The sequence below is a fragment of the Bidens hawaiensis genome, unplaced genomic scaffold, assembly GCF_021521415.1.
Source record: "Bidens hawaiensis isolate Kalapana, Puna unplaced genomic scaffold, B.hawaiensis_p1.1 tig00006678_1, whole genome shotgun sequence".
Taxonomy (NCBI): Eukaryota; Viridiplantae; Streptophyta; class Magnoliopsida; order Asterales; family Asteraceae; genus Bidens; species Bidens hawaiensis.
The window spans coordinates 716274-729061 of NW_027491454.1; the positions used below are offsets into that span (position 1 = coordinate 716274).

A 12788-nucleotide genomic window follows, 5' to 3' on the forward strand; every position below is an offset into this window, starting at 1 on the left:
GCATCGTCATCCCCGAAATCGACAATCCCAACTCGTGGCAGATTCCGTCATACGTCATGAACAATATCGTTCAAACTAATCAGTTTCATGGGCGTGATGACGAGGATACACCGGCACACATTAACCGGCTTTACCGCGTTTTGAAAACTTTTAATTTACAAGGTGAAACGATGCCATTTTCTTACATCTTTTTCCTTTTTCACTTGCAGGGAAAGCGGCTCGTTGGCTAGACACTCAACCACCTGGCACGTTCACTACTTGGGAAGCATTGCGCTCAGCTTTTAACAACAGATACTTCCCACCTGCTAAAGCGGCTATTCTTCGTGATCAGATTCGCTCGTTTCACCAGGAGCCGGATGAACAGTATTGTCATGCTTGGGAGCATTTCCAGAACATGCTAGCTCGTTGCTCATAGAATGGTCTCATACCATGGGCTCTCATGGAGAAATTTTACAATGGGCTGAACTACGAATCCCAAGTTCGGTTCGACACGGCTGCGGGAGGAAATCTAATGGCAAAGAAGAACATCACCGAATGCAATGAGATGTTTGAAATCTTTGCTCAATCTGATTATGCCAAAGGGCCACAATGCGGGAATTCCACTCCCGTTAGCAGTACATCCTCATCCGCTCGAGGTGTACACCAGGTTAATCTAGGTACTAGTGTGGTTGCTGCTTTAGAATCACTGACTAGAGAGGTTAAGGAGCTGAAGGCAAAGGTTGATAAGTGTGAGGTTTGTATGGGTGGACATGGCACTTTGGAGTGCCCGTTGATGAATCAAGAGGTTGATTTTATTACTGGTCAAAATAGGGTTCCAAATGCTTTTAATAGTAGCAAAAATTCGAGTTGGAACACCTACAAAAACCCGAATCAGAACAATTCCAATTGGCGTCCATCGAGCGCACTACCCGGATTTCAAAACTCTTATAATCGAGGACAAGGTCAGTATTTCAATAAAAATAATAATACCAATGGTACTAATGTTCAAAATAATGTGCATGATTCGAATGGTGGAATTAGACGTTTAGAAGAGAGGATGAAACAAATCCTGGAGAAAGACCAAGCTACACAGAAGTTCGCCGAGCATGACTTACTCTTCAAGAATCAACAATCTGTTATTCTTCATATTCAAAGGACTGTCGGTGATATTGCTCGTCGTTTAGAAGAGAGGCCTCCGGGTTAATTTTCGGGTATTCCTCAGACTAATCCGGCTGCTCAATTGAAAGCCATCTCAACTCATAGTGGTAGGGTATTTGGTATGGAAAAAGTTACTAAAGAAGTTGAGAAAGATGGGAATGATGAATTGGTGGATAAGGAGATAGAGATGGAGGTTCCGGGAAAAACACAAGGTAAGACACCAATTATAGAGCCGCAAGTAGAGGAAAGCCTCAAAAAGAAGTCAGTTGAAGTCCGGCCACCACCACACACCATTGACCTAGCCTATGTCCCGTATCCCGCTCGTCTAAAACATCAAAAGTATACGAAAGATTACGGGAATTTTCTCAATATATTTAGCCAATTGAATGTCAATCTTCCGTTCATCGAAGTCCTTCAGCATATGCCTAAATATGCGAAATTTTTGAAAGATCTTCTTAAAAGAAAGGATAAGATGGAGGAGCTATCGACTGTACCGCTAAATAGAGAGTGTTCTGCGGTGGTTCTTAATAAAGTACCGGAAAAATTACCCGACCCCGGTGTTTTACTATTCCATGCCTTTTCGGAAGTGACACGACGTGTCAAGCATTGGCCGATCTTGGAGCTAGCATAAACCTCATGCCATATTCTTTGTATGAAAAGCTGGGCCTAGGAGAGCTCACCCCTACTCGTATGACGTTGTCTTTAGCCGATCGTTCCGTTAAGTATCCGAGGGGTGTCGGGGAGAGTTTGCTCTTTAAGGTTGATAATTTGGTTATCCCCGCAGATTTTGTTGTTTTGGATATGGAGGCCGACAAGAGAGTTCATATCATTTTAGGTCGTCCGTTTTTATGTACTGCTAAGGCAATTATTGATGTGTTTGAAGGCAAGATCACTCTTAGAGCTGGTGATGATAGTGCCACCTATTTGGCTAAGTCCATGAGATATCCGAGTGGTCAAGACGGTCTTATTGATCCATGTCACCCAGTTTACTCGATAGAATTAATTATCTCGGGCATGGGTCCTCGTCTTGACGATTCCCGTTCGGTGAGTGTTAGTGTGAAAAAGGGGCGATTGGTTTCTAGTTCTCGAGAAATGGTGAAGTGCGTTGGAGAAAGAGGTGGTGGTAAGCGAAAGTTTGAAAGGGTTCGTCGAGTTAGAAAGAAGAAGACCAAGATTGATGAATGGTCAGATCATGATTCAATATCTTTGAGGGCATTGAAGTTCTACCAAGGTTGAGGAAGCTCCACTCGGTCCGCCACGTGATTCGCATAGCATGGGTTCTTGAGTGAAAACTCAAGTGTAGAGTTTGTATAATTTCTTTCATTTTATTTTTATTTTCTTTGAGTCACTAACGTTAGTTTTTCTTAGTTTGGTTGCGTCGTCGAGTCGTTTCAAGGAATCATCACCATCATGACGAGAGGATTTGACGAGAATTCTAGAGATGCCAGGTAAGTTTTACACGTAAAAATGACATAAAATGGGCATAACAAAGATTTGGTAATTTTATGGAAATTTTTCTAAGGCAAAAGAGGCAAAAACATGTCAAACATTCTATCAAAAGTGGCCGTCACGCCGCGCGACGGGGTTCCTCTTCCTCCTCCGCGCAACGTCATGGAGAAAGCCAGTCGCGCGGCGCGGCCACAGGTGCACAGGCAAAAAAAAAATTTCTTTTATTTATTTATTATTCCTTGCCCCCTTTTGATTTATCATTCGGATGTGATTCCTTTTGTTTAGTTTTGAATTTTGAGTCAAGATTTAAAGTCTAGTTGTCCGAGTTTTGTATAATTTATCGAGTCGCTAACGTAATTTTTGTAGTTCGTCTTTGTTTTGTGTTTTTAAGTTTTGTTAGTTTGAGAGATTTATTGAGCTAGATAGACGATCCCCAATGACGAATTTAATGAAAATAACGAGTGTGGGGATGGAGCAGCCGAGCCGTATATTTTATGTTTTATTATTATTATTTGCTTCTAATTATTCATGTTTTATTTGTGAGTTGGTGAAAATACTTTGAATTTTTAATATCTATCGTTATGATAAGTTACATTTTAGATATGTTTGTTCTTGTTTTTCCGCTTACGTTCGTGTGTGAGAGAAGGAGTTACCAATTGCTAAGAACGTTCGTAGTTAGAGGGCATTCATGGAAGAAGACCTTGGCATCATGTTTCATGCACATATTACCAGCTAAGTCTTTTCCATTATCTAGCTTGTTAACTTTTTATTTTGTTTTTGCTTTTGCTTTTTAATTTTTAAGTTTTTGTAGTCCGGCTTTATTTTAATTTTATTTTTATTTTAAGTCGTCCTTATCCTTGCATTGAGGACAATGCAAAATTTAAGTGTGGGGATAGGATATTTGAGCCGTAGTTTAAATTTAACTTTTAAAAAATTAAAAAAAAATTGAAAAATGTTTTAAAAATGTCCCTTGAATTTAGTTTTTTCGCGTTAAAGTAAGAGATGATGATATTTGTCGAAAATCAGTTTCTCAAACTACTAATAATATGAAATAAATAAAAGAAAAATGCACTTAACTTGGGATGTGTCGGTAGGCTCAGCCTTGAAAATGAAAGGGGAATTTGATAAAATGGTTAAAACGGAAATCATTTGTGGGTAAAGCATTTTTTTCGTGGAAGATAAGTAATGAAAGGTCGGGCCATACTCAAGCCTCAATTATTGGTATGAAAAGTGGAAATATTATGAGTTTTAAAATCTGAATACGTTATCATATGATGCTTGGGTAGGTTTAACGTTAGAGTATGCCGTGCAGCCTGTGATATAAATCTTAAACTGCTAGTTTTAGTGTTTTACACCTCATTGGCGTATGGTTTTATAACCTTAAAACTTGTATTGATGGGATGCTTCGGGTCCGGAGACCTTGGGTCTGTATGCAATCTATTCATCTGGGTATTCACAATTCCTAAGTGGGGTTGTGGATATTTAAATAAAGCTAAAAATAGAAAACCCTTATAAGTCTATAAACCATGATCACAAAAGTACAAAAGTACAAATACACTACAGACTTGATCATCCACGCTGTTAGCCATGTGGGATCCCCTTGATCGCGTCTCATTACCATTAAGAAATGGACCACAAGGGACACGCTACATGTAATCCCTACAGATGAAATTTGGCATGCTCACCTATAGTGATGGTTTCGGGGTATTGCTTGATAACGGGGATATGTCATGTTGTGGGGAACACTAGCTATTAATTAATTGAACCTTAATCGTATCTAATGGCTGCTTGGTAAACTTTGATTCTTAAGCTTAGGTGGATAAACAATACCCTTGATCATCTTAACTATTCATAAAAAAAGATAGCAACAAAAGTTTTAATTCTGCTAATTTTGAGGTTTAAGTCAATTTGGGGTGGTCTGGTCTGGTAAAAGCTGAAAATAAGCGGGTCTTAATTGTGTAAACCACTGAGTAATATTATTGTCGGATCTTATTTGTCCCGGTAAAGATTAAAGCATGGGTTTAAGTGGACAACAATATCGGTGATCGCGATTTTTGCGTTTTTCTAAGCTTTAAAAATTAACCTATATGTTTGTAAGACTGTAATTTTCCGATTCTGATCCAGTTGCATCAGACTTTTTCAGGGACGAAAAAAGAGTAAGTGTGGAGATATTTGATATACATCTATTTATATATCTTGAATCCCTTATAAAGTAATGTGTATTTAAGGTTTTGAGTTCGGTTTAGTTCATGTTTTGTTAATCTTTTGTTAATTTGGGTTTTAAGTTAAGTTTATTCTATGTTTATCGTGTTTTAAATCTTTTGGTGTCTTGCATGTTAAATCTAATTCTTTCTATCATTTCATGTGAAGTTTAAGTTGGTTTTTCTCGTCATTGGTTACATGATTACTTCACTTAGTGCTTTGATTTGTTTTCATATAGATGGTAGCTTGTGAGTCAAGGAAAGGAAGTTCTAGAAGGTTCTTACCGATACTTGAAGTTCAAGGAAAAGATTAATCAAGATATTACAAGTTGTGCAATAAAATAAAGAAGAAATTTCATGGAGCCCTCCTGGTACACGCCGCACCGCGCGACGGGGGAGGCCAAGCCCGGTCGCGCGGTGCCTACTCTTCCCGATCAGCTATTTTTCGCAAGTTAAAGGCCCATCTCATTTATATAAAGAATGTTATTAACCTAGACGAAAGGAGATTTGTTTGCAGCCGATTTTGAGAGAGAAACCAAGTTCTTGAAGGTGCTTTGAAGCTAAGAATCAAAGAGGATCAAGAAGGCTTTCAAGGAGGTGTTCAAGGATCAATTACCAAGGGTTTTATCGCTCTAACTTTGATTCCTTGTTCATTATCATGTATTCTTCTTTGTTTTTAATAATTGTTTGGGATTGTTTTTAATAATGATTCTAGGCTAGACTTCATGTCTACATAGGTTTGATGAACGTGTTTGATGCTTGATTCTTGCTTTGGACGATTGTTTTGATTATGGTTTTGTTGATTTAATAGTAAAATACTTGATTTTGCTTTCATGTTGCATATGAGTGTTTATTATCTTGGTTGATTATTAACTATTGCTTCACATACATCTTATATCTCTTGATTGTGTTCTTTAGATTTAGGGTTTATGTTTAATCATTACTTGGTGTTTTGATTATTGTGATTAAATAGGCCTATTAGATCATAGAAGCTTGTTGATCGTTGATTAGGATTTTGAATGTTCTGCTGAACTCCAATAGCTATGAGGTGAGGATTTGTTCTTGTGTCTTGGTCAACCGCATTCTAGGTTAGATTAGTGACAGTATTCTTGCTTGGTTATTGTGTTGATCCTTGTTCATGATATCATGTTTTAGCTTATCAAGTTATCTAGGGTTTAATGTTTCGTGAGATTGCTTGCTTTAGATACTATTAATTAACCCTAGTTGATGACTGTGAGGAAATCAATCCAACTTATTGCTTAATAATCTAATATTCATTTTTTCTGATTTTACTTGATGCGATTGAGGGTCCTCTAGGGTTTGTTAGATGAATATATTTAGAAATTAGTTTCCATATCATGTTGGTTGTCCATTGCTTAATGATTGTTGATGCATGGGATTCTTACCTAGGTAGATTCTTTCTCTTATTGGTTCCGATCTTGTGATTAATTGCTTGTTTTCTTTTTACTTGTTTATTTACTTTCTTAGTTTAATATTAGTTTAAAACCCCCTTAAAACATTAATAATAAATAGTCGTGTTGTAAGTCGAGTCTAATTAGTTAATTAACGTAATTTGTAGGGTCTTGTGAATTCGATCTTCCGGACTTACTTAGCTTTAGTACAATTGATCGGTTCACATGCTGGTGTTTTGTGTAATTGAGTCTTAAGTCTAGCTTTTATTACTTGTTTAATTTAGTTAATATTTAATTGACTTTTTAGCACATCAATGAATCAAATCTGTAAGCCTTTCTTGGATAAATTTGTTATCGTATTCATCGACGACATACTTATTTACTCTAAGTCAAAGGATGATCATGAAACTCACCTCCGAGCCTTACTTGAATTACTTCGAACCGAGAAGTTATACGCCAAGTTCTCGAAATGCGAATTCTGGCTGCACGAAGTGCAATTTCTTGGCCACATCATAAATGTAAATGGAATCCAAGTGAACCCCGCCAAGATTGAAGCGATCTCTAAATGGGAAATTCCAAAGTCGCCAAGAGATATTCAAAGTTTCTTAGGATTGGCTGGCTATTATCGTAGGTTCATTGAAAACTTCTCTCATATAGCCATTCCCCTAACCTCATTAACTCGTAAAAACATCAAGTATGAATGGGGGACCAAACAACAAGTGGCGTTAGATATACTTAAACAAAAACTCACCCAAGCAGCTATACTGGCCTTGCCAAAGGTACCGAGAATTTTGTTGTCTTTAGTGACGCATCTTATCTGGTTTGGGATGCGTACTAATGCAACGAAAGAAAGTAATCGCTTACGCCTCTTGTCAACTCAAGGTACACGAAAAGAATTACACAACTCATGATCTAGAGTTAGGCGCCATAATCTTTTCCTTAAAGATATGGCGACACTATCTCTATGGAGTAAAATTTGTCATGTATACCGACCACAAGAGTTTAAAACACATCTTCGAACAAAAATAACTCAATATGCGTCAACGACGCTGGATGGAAACTCTGAATGACTACGAATGTGAGATCGTCTATCACGAGGGTAAAGCCAACGTTGTGGCTGACGCCCTAAGCCGTAAAGAACTTGAAAAGCCGAGAAGAATCCGAGCGTTAAGACTAGAACTCCAGGTAGATCTCATCGAACACATCAAATCCTCTCAACTCCAAACGATCAACGAAAACAAGATCTACGATGAAAAACTTAACGGCGCATTTCACTCGCTAGTCAAGGGTGACGATGGTATACTTAGAATGGGAAACCGGATTTGGGTACCAAACGTTGGGGATTGGCGTGAAAAGATCTTGAGCGAGCTCACAAGTTCAAATACATGATGCACCCTGGTAGTGACAAAATGTACCAAAACCTAAAGCCAAACTACTGGTGGAATGGAATGAAAAAGGATATCGCTTTGCATGTTGCGAAATGTTTAACTTGTTTGAAAGTCAAGGCCGAGCATCAAAAGCCATCGGGATTGCTTCAGCAACCCGAACTTCCTGTTTGGAAGTGGGAGTTAATAACCATGGACTTCATCACAAAACTCCCGAAGATGAAACGACAACATAATGCTATTTGGGTCATTGTGGATAGATTAACTAAATCTGCACACTTTATACCCATCAACGAGTCAAACTCAATGGATAGATTAGCGTGTATCTATGTGAACAACATCGTTGCTTTGCATGGAGTAGCATTGTCTATCATCTCTGATCGAGACAGTCGTTTTACATCTCATTTCTGGAAAAGCTTCCAACAAGCGTTAGGCACAAAGTTAAAGCTTAGCACCGCCTATCATCCTCAAACCGATGGGCAAAGAAAAAGGACAATTCAAACGTTGGAAGATATGCTTCGCGCTTGTGTGATTGACTTAAGCGGAAGTTGGGATGACGATCTTCCCCTAATGGAATTTTCATATAGTAATAGTTATCACACAAGTATTCAAGTCGCACCGTTCGAAGCGTTGTATGGTCGTAAATGTAGAACGCCGGTATGCTGGCCTGAAACCGGAGATAATCAATTGTCTGGACCCGAGATAGTCTAAGAAAACACCGACAAAGTCTTACAAATCCAAGAACGACTTAATACGGCACGTCACCGACAAAAGAGTTACGCCGATGTCCATCGTAAGCCGTTAGAATTCAATGTAGGTGATAAAGTTTTATTGAAAGTCTCGCCATGGAAAGGTGTCGTTCGCTTCGGAAAGAAAGGAAAACTAAGTCCTTGATTCGTTGGACCTTTAGAAATACTCAAACGAATTGGTACTGTTGCATATCGATTGCAAGTACCCGAGGAAATGAATGTGATACACGATGTATTCCATGTCTCTAATCTGCGAAAATGTCTAGTTGACGAATCTTTGTCTATGCCTCTTAGAGATATCGAAATAAATGAAAATCTAAAATTCGTAGAACAACCAATACAAATCGACGATTCAAAAACAAAGAAACTAAAGAGGCTAACCTTGAAAATTGTGAAAGTAAAGTGGGACTTACGAAGGGGCCCCGAATAACTTGGGAACTTGAATCCGAAATGATGAAAAAGTACCCCCACTTGTTCTAAGAGCGAATCTCGCGTATGAGATTCATTCCAAGGTGGGGAGGATGTAACATCATGAAAACTTTAGATCAAAAATACCAAGTTCCAAAAGTCCAAGGACCAAAATGTAAAATTCTGATTTCCTATTCAGTCGCGATACGCGAAGGAACAGAAGACAACCCCATCGCGTATCGCGAAGGGGTTGTTTACAAAACCAAGAATATGGGCGGTGGGCGATGCGTGACGGCCAAAGCACCAACTTCATCGCGTATCGCGATGACGTGGTCTGACAGGGGTGACATGTGTTGCCACGTGTCAACTAGTGGCACTATGTCTCGCCACGTGTCACCACGTGGAACCGCGTCCGCCATGAGTTGGAATTAACTCATTTTTCTCATTCATTACAACCGTCATACAGCCCTTTTTAGGCACAACCTGCACAGGGCTCACCCACGGTGAATCAGAGATCGGATAAATCAATCCAACATCAAGTAGCTTGATAACCTCTTTCTTCACAACGTCTTGCATATTAGGGTTGAGATGCCTTTGATGCTGCACCGCAGGTTTTTACTCCTCCTCCATCAAGATCTTATGGGTACAAAAGGATGGGTTGATCCCTTTTATATCCATGATCTTCCAAGCGATCTCATGCTTGTGCCTTTTGAGAACCGTAAGCAATTTAACCTTCTCCTCACTCGACAAACTCGAAGAAATGATAATAGGCAAACTGGACCCATCCTCCAAAAAGGCATACTCCAAATGGACGGGATTTCCTTAAGATCAATGGACGGTGGGTCCTCAACAGAAGGTTTTGCCTTAGGTTCGGCAACGCGATCGACATCATCAATTTTCTCCAAACACTCAGGAGGCTCGTGGTCTACACCATAGACCAACTCTTTAAGTAGAGGCTCAATGACAAGGTCAGAATCATCTCCACTAATCAACTGAGTATCCAGAGAACTCTTCTCACACATGTCCTGAATATGTTCACACACACAAGAATCAATAGTATCAATGTAAAGCACTTCATAATGATCCTGTGGGTGTCACATGGATTTCCCAATATCGAAGGTTACCTCCTCGTCTCCAACTCTAAGAGTGAGTCAGCCGGTGCAGACATCAATGAGAGCTCTAGCAGTAACTAGGAAAGGAAGACCTAGGATAAGTGGTATATTTTTATCCTCATCCATATCTAAGATCACAAAATTGACAGGAGACACTAATTTGTTGATTTTCACAAGCATATTCTCAACTATACCGCAAGGATATTTCACAGAACGGTCGGCAAGCTGGATGCTCATGAGAGTAGGCTTAGGCTCACCTAGGTCTAGTTTGGAAAAAACAGAATAGGGCATCAAATTTATGCTAGCACCTAAGTCGGCTAAAGCATCACTAACCGACAAACTACCGATCAAACAAGGAATGGTGAAACTACCTGGATCGGTCATTTTTTTGGGCAATTTATTCTGAAGGACCGCGAACACTCCTCATTCAAAGTAACACAAGAAAGCTGCTCCAACGTCTTCTTATTCTAGAGGATCTCTTTCAAGAATTTAGCATACTTCGACAATTCTTTCAAGGTATCAAGGAACGAAAGATTAATGTGTAACTGCTTAAAAACCTCTAAGAATTTCCCATACTACTCTTCTGTCTTCTGCTTCTTCAAACGGCCTGGGTATGGAATGGGAAGAGCATAAGTCCTAACTGGCTCACTGGGTTGTGCGGTACTTGCTGGGTCTAGCCTCGAGTGCACCTCACCAGGAGTCTCAGTCTCAATCTCATCAGCAATCGGTTTTGGTGTGGAAACCGATGCGTCAACAGGAATGGTAGTCCTATCACTCCTCAGGGTAATAGCCTTAGCCGCAGCATTTGGATTCCTTTCGGTGTTACTAGGAAGGCTACCCTGCTGTCTCTCAGAGAGGAGTTGAGCAATTTGTCCAACTTGATTTTCTATGGTTTGCATGGACGCTTTCTGATTCCTCAACTCAAGATCGTGCCTCTGGAGAGTCTCATGAATTTTTAAGTTCCTTTGCTTAGCCAATTTGTTTGAGGTCTCGGTCTTAGCCAAAAGTTGGGACAAAAGGCTTTCAACATTAGTCCCCCCACCTGACTGATTACCATTGCTGGAACCTTAAAATTGAGGCTTTTGTTGGTAAGATTGATTTTGGGTTTAACATTGATAATTTGGCTTTCTGTCAAAACCCGGTGGCATTTGATTTTGAATGCTACCACCATCTTTCCAGCTGAAATTGGGGTGGTTTCTCCATCCCGGGTTGTAGGTGTTGCGGTAGGAATTGTTTTGGTGGCCCACAAAGTCAACATCCTCCACCACCATGGCCTACTGGCACTGACTGGTCTGGTGTTTTCCGTCACACACCCCACAACAAGAACTATATTTGACAAGATCGGATTGCATTTGGTCAAAGCTTTTAGTAAGAGCTTCTAACTGGGCGGAGACAAGGGTGTTCGAATCAACGTGATGAACACCCTTAGAGGAAGGAATACTATGAGGCGGATTATACGCGAAACTTTTCTTATCGGCTTTCTCCAGGATATCAAGCGCCTCATTTGTGGTACACCTACCGTAATCTCTTCCCGCAAACCTGATCGACGGCCTGCTTTTGTGCCCCGAATAAAGCATCAAAAAATGTACGTCATTAAAGCACGCGACTCAAACCGTGATGAGGGAATTTTCTCAACAAGCCCTTGAACCTCTCCCATGCGGCATGAAGTGACTCGTCATCATCGACACAAAAAACAATGATGTTTGCTCAGAATTTAGCAGTTTTATCGAGTGGGAAATATTGAAGAAGAAACTGCTCAACTAATTGATTCCAAGTGGTGATCGAACCGGAAGGGAGTGCCTCTAACCACTCCAGAGCAGAACCACGAAGTGAGAATGGAAAAAGTCTAAGTCTCACGACATCATCAGAATAATTATTAATTTTGAATGTCGCACATAATCGAAGGAAATGTGAAACGTGAGCATGAGGGTCCTCGTTCTAGAGACATTGAAAAGAAACAGACTTTGTCACAAAACTCACTTCAATCTCGGGTGGCATGACGCTGCTGCCATAACCTTCAAGCGATGGTGTGGCAAAGTCGTCCATGTGACCTTGATCGTTCGGGTCCGCCATCTCTTCTTCTTCTACCTCGGGGGTGTCAATATCCTCCACTTCTTTTTTTTCAATGACCTTGGCAACCTCACGTGCTCTCCTCTTCAAACCTTCTCGAAGATGTCGCTCGGGCTCAGAAAGAGGTGAAACAAGCTCCAGACTGGGCGTGGTGGACATTCAACACCCGGAAGAACGTGGAATGGAAAACGAACAAAGACACGAAAACTAACTAGAAACTAAACTAAAATAAAAAAATAAGATGAATAAAAATGAAATAAAATAAAATAACATAGATGAAAAATATCAACAAAGCTAATCAAAGACTCGGATTGTACTTTAAAAATCACCGTGTCCCCGGAAACGGCGCCAAAAATTTGACGTATGTGAATATATATATAAAAATTTAAGTAAAAGTTCCACACAAATCGGGTCTTAAAATAGGTTTTCACCTACAACTAAACCACACACGAAAGGAAAGTGTACCTATCGTTTGTAATAAAGTGTCGGTAAGAACCGAGTATCAATCCATGGACACGGCAACTTTCTAGTACTAAATCTTTGTAAATGACCAACCGAACAAGTAAATCTTGATTTGAATATTTAACTAATTAAACTAGCATACAATGAAAACAAAGCAAGTAAAAATACAAGAAAAACAATCAATCCAACAAACTACCTAGACAAGAATCCACTCTACTAACATGACAAAATAGCAATGATATGGCAAAACATCATGAATCTAAACATAAATACTAGATTTCAATAAAGCAACCTAATACTAGAAAATAATCATCATGATGGGTTTTCAATCAAGAGATATACATAGACTAACTTGTTTGTCAAAACAACAAAGTCTCATAATCAAAGGAAAGCTAACATGAAC

General features: G+C 39.6%; 1 non-coding gene across 1 annotated transcript; it reads left to right on the top strand.

The window, feature by feature from the left end:
- The first annotated feature begins 11462 nt into the window (after positions 1 to 11462).
- Positions 11463 to 11569, top strand: LOC143633336 (small nucleolar RNA R71). Its single transcript, XR_013153658.1, has one exon. It is a non-coding gene; the product is annotated as a small nucleolar RNA R71 (small nucleolar RNA).
- Positions 11570 to 12788: the final 1219 nt, after the last annotated feature.